Here is an 11,833-nt window from a genome sequence, read left to right as displayed (position 1 = left end):
GTTGATGCCATATCACAAATGTGATTGAGCTCGTGCACTTTGAATTGTGAAGGAAATACTTGGCATGTATGGTTTATCAAAATGATTTGAAGTACCTTGGATATGGGAAATAGATACGTTGCAAATGAATGAAAGTAGTGGTGCAACTTATATGAAAACCCAATCAACATATGGAGCTCTAAAAAGTAATGAGAGTTTTAAACCTATTTTGTAATACTAGTGTTGTGAATTTTCACTCCTTGATCCTCAAGGAGTAAAATATTGGACCCTTTGCATAAGTGAAACCATTGTAGGCTCATTAAAAAGGCACCATGAGTAGCTACAGGTAAAGGGTATGGGGTAGCAACGTGTTTTAATTTCAAAAGAACATATTTTAATAGTGCTATGATGTGCAAGCGTGCTATGTGACATGTTAATAACTCACCAACATTTGTATGCACGTTCTATATAGTGGAAAGATTAAAACATGAATGTGGGAGGGGTGTAGTTTGAAGTAATGTTTGACCTAACCTAGGCAACATTTGATTGCAAAATTTGGTAAGTACAAACAAGTGAAGCTAAACATAATGAAGCTCCAATGCAATTTATGCCTATTCAAAGCGATGCCTACTGTACCATCTTCAGATTCTACCAATTCTCTAGCCATTACTTTGTTCGAACCATGAATGCGGTGAAAAAATAAAAGCTTTAGATAAAAGCCAATTTAAGCAACAAACTTGCAATTCACTCCAAGATACTAATTCAAATAATAGCTATAAGAAATGCAAACAAAAGAAACCGCATAATCCGGTTAATGATCATGATTGCAGGGACAAAGATAATGGTTAAAAAAAAACAATCAGATTAATAAATATATATTATCATAGCACGCTAACTAAAAGGCATTAGCGCATTGATTATGGCTTTCAGCATCGAGGTGCTAAACCTGATATTGTTCATATCCAAGGGTTTGTTACAATGCTTGGATGTCCCTTTTTCAAATTATTTGTTTGAATTCTTTCATGTTGTGGTTTAAAAGTTGAGGAGACAACTAGAACAACTTGTGATTTTCTTCTCCCAAGGTAACATAGTCTCATGAAGTTAGCTTGGTGATTTTTAAGAGAGATATGGGAGAGACATTGGTTGAGACAAGATATCATTAAGCATGGAGAAGTTGTCATATTTTGTAGTTGTAATGTGATACTTTAGTTTTTATGTTGATGCACATAGAACAAAGAAAGGGTAGGTGAGGACCAATAGTTGGTCATAGTGTTTTCATCAAAGTTACCTTCACATAGATGATATTGATTCCTATTCATTACTTATACACTATCATTGGTTTCAATATTTGCATAGTGGAAGCTATTACCTCATTGTTATTTCTAAAGTTCCCTTGTGATTTCGTGTGTCCTTTCACCCAACTAGTCTAGCACGGTTTAGCATCCATCGCTAACAAGTTTGAAGCACTTTTATTGAGCTAATATGCATTACTAATTCTATTTTTGTGCTAGATAGTGTTAAGAGTGCTTTATAGATGACATTGTTGTGATAAGAAGTTGTCTTTTCAAAATTGTATTTTACAAAAAATAATTGTGTAGGTAATGTAAGAGGCAAGAAAGAGCAATTGATCCCTTTATGTTGTTAGCATGAAGTCCAAGATATAGTTTATGTTATCCTCAGATAGATGCAATGAAATAAGGTTTATGCTTTTGATCAGTTCCCAATATATTTGTTGAATCAATTATCATAATTTCATGCAACTCAATTCTTTATTTAGTGTTGAAGTTATAATGGATAAACGCTTAATATACTTTTAACAGATGAGATAGCATTTTTGAGATGGAAAAGATCAAATAAGTATACAGAGTGGGGTTAGCCTAAAGGACCAACCTGGTATAGAGTTCTAGAAACCCTTAAGGAGCCACCTAGTTTCCCTACATTGAAACTCAATTCATTACATATCCGAATTATGAATCTTGAATAACGGCCTTGGGTCATTGTAGTAATTTTGAAGCATTTATGCTTGAATCAAATGATGTACATAAGAAACTATGAAACAAGACTAATTTGTTCTTTTGGGTTATGAAATACAGTAAGGTTTTCTTGTGAATGTTCATTCTTGTTAAATAGCATTTGTATTCTTGATTAGCAAATCACTTGTCCATATAGCAAGTATTAATCAAATCATTCCTAGGATTATTTGTTGACATGCAAAGGAGTGTATATCACAAAAATATGGGAATAAATTCAGGGAAGAGCTATAAAAGAAATAATTGAGAATGGATTGGAAGCAAATATTACATGAAGATGGAATTGAGCGTTTTTCTTATTAAAATATATTGGTTTGGTTGACTTGAACAAATTGAACTCTTGAATAAGAACTTTGGGAGTAAAACAACTAAATATCACAATTAGTAGAATGATTATCAAGCTAAAGTGTATTTTCATTTTCATTCAAGAAATGCAAAGTTCTAGCTATCAATAATGCTTGTAGAGAAAAAGTTCCTCCTTAAGCAAGTTCAACCTCCAAACTTCAATGGGAAGGATAGATAGTGCAATTAAATGTGGAGATGTGGATAAATGTAATGGATCATTGTTTTTAAGCTATTCAAGCTAGTGCAACAAATCAAACCATATTGGCTTAGTTGTGTCCTTTTGATGAAGCTAGATTATGGCGGAAGCAATGATGTTGAGATAATGAAGTATTTGGTTGTGAACTATTGTAATTGGCTCTAGTTAAAAGTTGCACCCAAAAGATTTTACTTTTTCCATCCTTTGAAGGAGTTCTTTGGTCTTAAACAATTAGCATGTCTTTGGAAAGATATTATACATATTCTTCTTTCCTTTCCAAGTACGATTCTTGAAACAACAAATCATCCTTTTTAACAACGCCTAAATCCATGTATGGATTCTTGACTTGAATCCATAAACCTATGTATTTTGAAGGTATCTTTAGCAAAGCCAATTTGCTCATAAGTAAAATCTCTAGATTTGGACAAGGAGGATGAGCACAAATTAGTTATCAAGGGCTTAACTTGAAAGATGGAGCAAAAGGAAAAGCACACACAAAAGCAAGATCTATGGAGGTTCAAGTAAGAGAGAGCAATATAGTGTCTCAAAACAACTCTAATAGTCACAATGTGTGATGTGCCTTCCCTTATTCTATTGCCATAGAAGAATAAATAATAAAGTGATAGTAATGGGTGACTGCTACTTGCAATGTATAAGTGTGCAGATAGTAAGTACAAGTAAATGTACATGGCTAGGCACATGTGGCCTTTAAGCCCCAACAACCTCTCACTTAAAGGTGAATGTGCTTGAGTGTGGATAAAATAAGAAAAAAGTGACAAAGTACAATGCGTACATAGAAGTACAACATGATGAGGAATAGATGTCATCTCATCCTATGCCCACCATCTTCCTAAGGAAAGCATAATGTTCTAGTGGGAGACTTTTAGTGAGTAGATCTCAATCACCTCTTTGATGAAGTGATAATGGAACTCAATGTGCTTGGTCTTTGCATAGAAGTTTGGATTACGTGCCAATTGAATGCCACTCATTAGCGTCCAAATGCAATGAGGGACTTTCACCGCTAGGAATATCTGGGTAGCAACTGACATATACAATGTGACTAGTAATGCAAAATAGAGCATGAACCACCAAGGTACCTAGTACTATTAGATCCAAAGATATCATAGATGCAATCCAAAAAAAGAAAGTAGCATGTACATAAGCCAACTATGCATATGAGATCTGCAAAGAGCAACAGAGATCTACCAATCAACAACAACTAACTCACTACATATGAATAGTGAAGCTCAAGTACATAACCAAGAATGCATGCAAGAGGACAAACCCATCTAATAGGATGAAGTATTGGGTGTATGAACCAAAGCCAAATTAGCCCACAATTTCAATGTCTACATAAATAGTATAGATCATAACCAACGAAGCATGTGCACATGAGCAAGTAAGAGACTCCCATTGACTTAAGAGTCCAAGCTATGCAATAAAATATTACACTTCTCCCACAAAAGAAAATCAAAATGTCCAAGAGCCAAGCAAAGTTCAATATATATTCCTCATAGCATCTGGATGGCCAATGACATAAAGCAATACATCTAGGAGCATATATCCCCAATAAGCCTTTTAAGTCTGTAATAAATAAAACTTCAATGTTAGTAGCCATAGCTCGAATGCAACCAATTGAGCTCAAATCCAAGATGTAGAGCTTAACATAAGCATATTCATGCATAAGAAACAATGTCAAGCATCAATACATCATCAATACATACATATAGCATCTTCGAAGCACGTGTAGGCATTTGACACATAAGCATGCACAATGAATGCTTGCTGCACATATAATATTACAGCAAAGAACTTTTAAGAACTAAGCTAAACAAGCTCTAATCAATCCAAAATCCTTTCACAAGAATCAAAAAATCATTTAGGCACAAGAAACAGGGCCCCATAAGCATCAATAGAGTATAAAACAAGTAAATGCTTGCTATTCAAACATTGAACAACAGACCTGTCATGAATTGTAGACCAATGGCTGATCCAAAATTTTTCAACCAATGCCAAATACAAAGCCAAAGGAAGGGGAGAGACCCTTAAATGTTGGGAAATGAGTAGGAAGAGTTGGAGGAAGCCATGGTGGCTGAGGTGGAACAATCACGAATTAGGCTTAAAAGTGCATTGAAAATTGCAAGCTATTCCTTGGGCTCCTTTCTGGTTACTGTTGAGGTCAAATATTAGTGGGTGGGTTCAAATGATCCAAGGGAAGGTTCTAAGCATTGCTGGAAGGTGTGGAGTTGATCAGAGAAGTAATGAGTGAATTCATACCTCATTGAGTGGTTGCCATGGAAGTTGTGAGTGAAGGTCTCTTCCTAGGCTGAAGTGAATGTTGGTGAAGCTCCTTGAACGTGCACTTTGATACTAGTTCAAAGGTGGAGCAAGAGTGGAGGGACAAGCGGAAGCAAGACAGAAGCAAAAGCTATGGAGGTTCAAACAAGAGAGAGTAAGATAGTGTGTGGAAGCTCTAACGGTCACAGTGTGTAACTTACCTTTGCTTATTCTATTGTCATAGAAATAATAAAGAATAAAGTGATAGTGATAGGCAACTACCACTTGTAGTGTACATGCATGTGGACAGTAAGTACAAGTAAATATAGGCGGCTAGGCATAGGTAGACTTTAACCCCTATATAAGCCCAAACACCAAAATTTTCACACTTTACCACACCATGTACCTAAGGATTCTTTCATAACCACCATGGATCATATCGATGCAATGAAGTGGATCATTTAAAGGTAGAATGTCCAAATTGAGCCAAAACCAACTATATCAATTCTATACAAACTATCCCCATGACAAGAGGAAATGGAGTTTGAGGTAATGTAAGAGGATGAATAGTGGAGGGCATGGAAGAGATAGAGCATTTAAATCTTGCGGTCATGGAAGATACCACTTGGGAAGAAGTAGAAATCAACCAATCATGGTAAGCCTTTTCATGGTAAGCGACAAATCATGGTAAGCCCTTTCAAATCCTAGTTTATTGTGGAAGTACTCATTTGTTTCTTTCACCAAAGTATCTAAGGACATTACAGCTAAACCTAAAAACAACCAAAATGATATATTAGAAATAGTCAATAGAAAGAAAGTAGAGTCTAATTAATTAATTTGTGGAGAAAATAATTTTGAACAAGGAGGAAAAGCTACAGAGGCTACTCTTTGAATCTTGCCACTAAAGAAATACAATAAATTATATTCAAAGAACGGATTACCTTATGACCGATGAGGATGGCATCCATTGTGCTAAAGGGCTAGTTATTTATGGAATTTTTCAAGTAGAAAAAGCAAAAACTCAAGGAAAGACATGTTTACCAATGTTCCAATAAGCTAAAGTAAGCCAATTCACAAGGGATGGAATGATCAAATAGAGTATCTAATAATGATCACAAGGTTGATGAACCAAAATCACGGATGCAACCTTCTTTGCTCCATGAATTCTTTGATGTGTTTCTTGAAGAACTATCTAATCTTTCCCAAATTCATATATTATGGGATTCATTGACTATCATGGCCAAATTAGTATCCAAAGCCTTACAAGATGTCAATTATTGAGGATATTGAGCTCAAATTGTGTATTCATGCATGCTAATTCCAAATTCACTAGAGTCAGGGATGAAGATCTTATAGGAAGTACATGATAACCTTGTAGCATTCCAAATAGGGTACACAAGGAACCTTAATTCTATGAGGAAGAGCTATCATTGGCCTTAATTAAATAGTGATGTTCTTTGATATGCTAAGTGCCTACCTTGCCAATGGTTCAGGAATGCTAGGAAATCTTTAGTCTCTAGCTATATCTCACAAGTGGGATGTGAATTTATTAGCATAGATTTTGTTACTAGATCACCAATAGTCCAATGAGCATACAATTTCATTCTAGTTGTTTTGGATTTGCTAACTGAAGTGGATTTACTAACTAATGTGGAACAGATTATCCATATTGCCTACCTACGGCCTATTCACAAGTAATTATTATTGGTATCAAGATAGATAGCTACATACTAGTTATCCACCTTTCAACTATGTATCTATGTAGCTAGCTAGATGCATACTTTCTATTAGGCTAACTAATTAGCTCTGTACTACTGATCAAGCTACTTAGTTTCATATTAGAATGTATCTAGTTAGCTACATACGAGGCATCAACATTGTTAACTGCAATTTCACTATGTAGGTAATACCTTGTTAGTTGCATATACTGGATATCCACCTATAGCGTATTGAATAGCCTACTATCAGGCTAGTCAGTTGCAACCTTTTTAATTTGTTTTGAGCTAATTATATAGCTAGTTGCATTACCAATTGTCCAACTATTTCGTTGCATACTAGCTACTAGCTACTTAGGAGAATAACATCAACCTAACTAGTTAGCCACATACCAATTATGAGCCTAACTCTTATTTGACGATTGATACAATATGTAGTTCATCTAATTTGTTTATGTTTTTTTATTTGACCTAGAAATTCAGTTCTTCCTTCAATTTTAGTTGTATTATCCCTATGTAGATGTACAATAATGATTACTTGAGTGATTAAGGACTTAATTTTTGTATTGAACTTGAAATATAGACACGTGTTCCTACATTCAATATTTTTAAATTACATATCTAAAGGATGCCTTCCATTAAATGTATTAGTAGAGGTTTGGTTTTCAAGGACAAACATCATGATATCTCCTCCTTCCCCCTGTGCTTCCTAGCCCATCTTGTTTTGAAAAAAGAGAGAAAAAGAAAGAAGAAAACAAAAGGGAAGTCGGTGGCCATTAGCCTCCCCTCACCCCCCCTCCCCCTCATTACTTGGGATAACTCACCCTCGCACTAGCTTCCCTACTTGCCTAGTGTGCCATCCATGTCAACATGCTTCGTCACCCCTCTCATGTCCTTTTGATGTACCCTCCATCATTCAACTATATCTTCTTACCTTATGAGCCCTAATAACTATAATGACCTTAGCCACCCTATGGGTCCATATTACTCTTCCCATTAGTGGTAATATGATAGCCCCAAAGTATCATAGCCCTACAAAAGAAGTGACCAACTCAAACCAAAGTTTCTAACTTTGTAATAACTAGCCCTACAATTAGCATCACCATCTTTAACTTTAAGCAACCCTAATACATAGTGGCAAAAAACATCCAAAAAACTTGATAGATTAGATAATATCCATGGCTTACCCTTGAAAAGCAAAGATTTCCTACCTTCCCAAATCTCCCCTAGTGCTACACATTCATCATCTGCTAGATTTCAAAAAGAGGAGGGCTCCTCCTGCCCATTTGTCCAATTAGTGCATATTTCTATGATACCACATCATGCAGTAGAGCTTTGCTTAGCTAAGTTTGAATCTTCTTCCATGGGGGTGTGGAATCTAGGGAAAGATTGAAATAAGTGAAAAACATCTTCATCAAAAGGTTTGTGAAGAGGACACACTGGTCCACAAAAAAAAAGCAACTTGTAAAGGGTGTTTCCTTCTATTCGCTCATCATGAGGCTTCTAAACTTCTTAATAGAAGATAGGGTTATGTGAACAAAAGGCATAAGTCTTTAATACCCAATCATCCTTACATATCTTAGGGACTGTGACTCCAACCTTGACACCCAGATGTCGTTCATCCTAAATTGATTCAAGTTGGTTCTAATATATTGTCATCCCATGGATACTTCCAACATCCAATACTTTAAGAGAAAAGGGTAAAGGCTCTCTTAGGGCCTACCCAAAAGAGGGCTCTTTCATCAAAAGTAGTCATTGAGGTCAAACATATTGATAGATCCAAGAAGGCATCCCCTCTTTTAGGTGGAGCCCACTTGAACTCATAGATGAAATTAATCCATGCATTTAGAATCATCCAAGGCACATCAAATCTTGGATTTTAATTTTTACTTCTAAAAATTCAAGAGATTGTACCATTTTGACCCTTGCCAAATCTTATTCTTAATGGGGGACCTGAGTGATCCAAAACTGCAATAAGAATTTCCCATGGCTACTCTGATTTCGGGAGCAACTTCGACCATCTCAAACTAAATTGAATAGCTTTGAAGGTTAATGGTTTAGCACCAAGGCCACCTAAGGCTTTCTTAGATGATAGTTGGCCCCATGACACAAAATGCCAAGCATGTTGGTCATCATTAAACTAGAGAAAGGACCTACATTTACTTTCCAAATTCTCCCACAAAGATTTAACAAAAGGGAAAATCAACACAATCAAGACTGAATAGGACTAAAGATCTACCTTAAGTTCACTAATTTACTCCCAAAGGACATTGATAGTTTGAACCAATAGTCAAGCTTTTGGGAAAATTTTTGCTCCATCCACAAAAACCTCTATGTCATAGAGATTCCCAAGACAATGGGATAGCCCAAATGCTTGACTATCATGCCATATCCAATATCACTTAAACCCAAACTCTAGAGAATACCTAGAAACTCTAGAGAATACCTAGATCATTAGTAATTCTCAAGATCTCAATCTTCTCTTTACGTACTTTTGATCCAGACACATCAACAAATTGGTTATACACTAATAATATTTTTGCAAGCTCTCTTTATCTTTAATGATAATGTTTGCACTATCATCCACTAAATATTAGTTGAGATTTGTCTAGTAAAGAACATACCATTCGGAAGGGGTAGGCTATTGATGGCTCTTCTCAAAGCCACTAGGTCTGATTCACACTATTAATACCAAGCAAACTGATGGAGAGGAAAAGATCCTAGCAAGTAGCCATTAATGTAGAATCATGAGGATGAAGCATTCATGAAAAGGGCAATCGCCATATAGATAATAAAATCCCGTCTAATTCTATCATAAGATTTATCCAAATAAGGTTGTCGGGACCTAAAATGGGCCCGACACTGGCTCTCTAGCACTAGCCGAGACCTCTCTCACTCAGACAACCCCTACACATGGCCTTGCGGCCAAGAGCGTCTAAAGCACACTCTACTCTAACCACTAATATAGATGTGGCGTTTGTAGGGGAACGTAGTCCAACGATTGCCCTTTCCTTCTCCTCAGAGAAGGAGATCCCACACATTTTGGTATAAATCACACATAGCACAAACATAGAGAAGGCATCCCTCGGCTAAATGTCGTGGCCCCACTGTAGCTCTCCTACACCTCAGGGATTGGCCCCAAGGTGTGTTGGCCTCAAAATAAAGAATGTATGAACATACTCCACTCTTTGATTTTGAACAATCCAGGAGACTTCAATATTTCCTCACCAAGCACTTCCCGAATAACCGATCGTCTTGCCTACATCAATGGCATCCTTACACACTCCACGTTGGTAGTTTACTAGGCAATCAAGTGCTATGCATCTAGGTTTTATACCATGTGGCATGCAAAATGCAGAAGTGTATGATTATTGTGCGAAACCATTTTATGATTAGAAATCAACTATTATGCAAAACAATTCTTTAATGATTTTTAGCCTACACGTTATTGCGGCGTTGCTAGAGACTAGCATCGAGTTTCCTCGTGCTACCAGTCTCCTTAAACTTAAATTATTATCGGCCTATATGCTATGCATAAACTAAATGAATCAGAATTTGATGTATTTCCAACAACCTCTCACTTTCATAATCCCTCTTTCCCCTAACCGTTTAGGTTTTGCAATGTTGCATAAGTGTAGGGTTCATTTTTATGTCATTTTTCATGTAGAAAGCAATAAAAATGCACTCTAGCATAAAAACAAGACTGAATCAAGGCTTAATCCTCATGCCTCAGTCTTGTTACACATTCACAAACATGAATAATTTTTTTTCTATTTTTAAAAGCACAAAAATCCATTTTTTTCTTATTTGTCCTATTTTCCCCTATTTATTTATTCATAAAAATAGGGTGTTTTCTTATCTATGATTCTTGATTGATTACGACAGCTGAAAGATAGTTTTTATTAGAATTTTATCCCATGTGAATTTTGTTTCCCTAAATAAATTAAGGAAACCTTCATTTTCCCTTTAAAAAGGTGTTTTTCAGGTTTGAATTGAGTTATTACGATCATGCATCATTACGGGTTCTCTATTTTTTCATGGATAGCCCTTAATCATAATGCAAAAAAGATTCAAACAAATTTTCATCCCACACGAATTTCATTTAGACCATCAAACAACAAAAATAAGCAAATTTTCTTTATAAAAATGAAGCATACAACTTATTCGCGTGTTGTGGGTTTTTTGTCAATCATTACGGGCAGCCAATGGACCAACCAGCAATCATTCTTTAGTGATGAATACCTTCCCTCAACCTTCTCTTGATCTTGGAGCAATCCGATCACCATCGGATAAGCATTCTTTAGCCCCTCTTCTTCTTGATTTCCTTCGTGTGAATCATCGTTTGGAGGAGAGAGGTGGAGGAGAGAGAAATACAGATTTCACTCTTCTAGTGTGGGCAACCATTGGATGAGAGAAGGCATGCATTAGAGAGCGTAGAAATTCTTCATTTCGATGGTGGCATCGGTTGCTATGGGTATATAGACCCTCTACCATGGCTTATAGCCCCCCTTCTTCCCATTTTCTATTGCTCGCCCCCCAACCAACACACTTGCATTTTCTTCTTGGCCTCCGTTGCAGTCACCACCTTTCCTTCGTCTGGCATCCGATCAATGATCCAAAAGTTTTGGATGACTGTCTCGGGGTCCCCAACTGCCGGCCATTCCAGAAGTTCAATCTGACACCCAAAAAAATTATGAAAATTTCGCAACTATCACTTGGTGTGTCTTCAAAGTGCTTTTGAAACCCGTCTTTTACTTGCCGCTTAAAATCGACCTAACTATCACTTGGTGTGTCTTCAAAGTGCTTTTGAAACTCGTCTTTTACTTGCCGCTTAAAATCGACCTAACTGCCTCTGGCCTTCAACGGGATTCAAATTTCTATTGAAATTCGGGGGTTTTGGCACTTTTCTGGATCAAAATTCGACCTCTCAAAGGTTGACCATCACAAATCTTGTTGACGATGCATGTGAAATCCAAGGATAGTAAGAAATTGAGAATATTGTCATGAATGTTCTTTTTGCGAATAAATGAAACTTTTTACTATGGATTCCATTAGCTAGCACATACTTGATTCTCACGAATAAAACTTGGTAAGGATCTTGTAGGACACATTAAGAAGAGTAATCAGACACTAGTCTTTGCATTCCTTCCTAGAAGGATTCTTAGAAATTAATTTGATCACCCCACCATTCCAAGAGATAGAAGACCACCATTGCATATATGATTCAATAGGTCATACAAACCATATTTGCATGCTCCTAGAAAGTTTGAAAATCCTTACTTGGAAGACCA

The sequence above is a fragment of the Lygodium microphyllum genome, chromosome 6 (genome assembly GCF_053477565.2).
Source record: "Lygodium microphyllum isolate KBCC chromosome 6, Lygodium_microphyllum_v1.1.10, whole genome shotgun sequence".
NCBI classification, from domain to species: domain Eukaryota; kingdom Viridiplantae; phylum Streptophyta; class Polypodiopsida; order Schizaeales; family Lygodiaceae; genus Lygodium; species Lygodium microphyllum.
Note: the sequence above shows the minus strand (reverse complement) of the source record.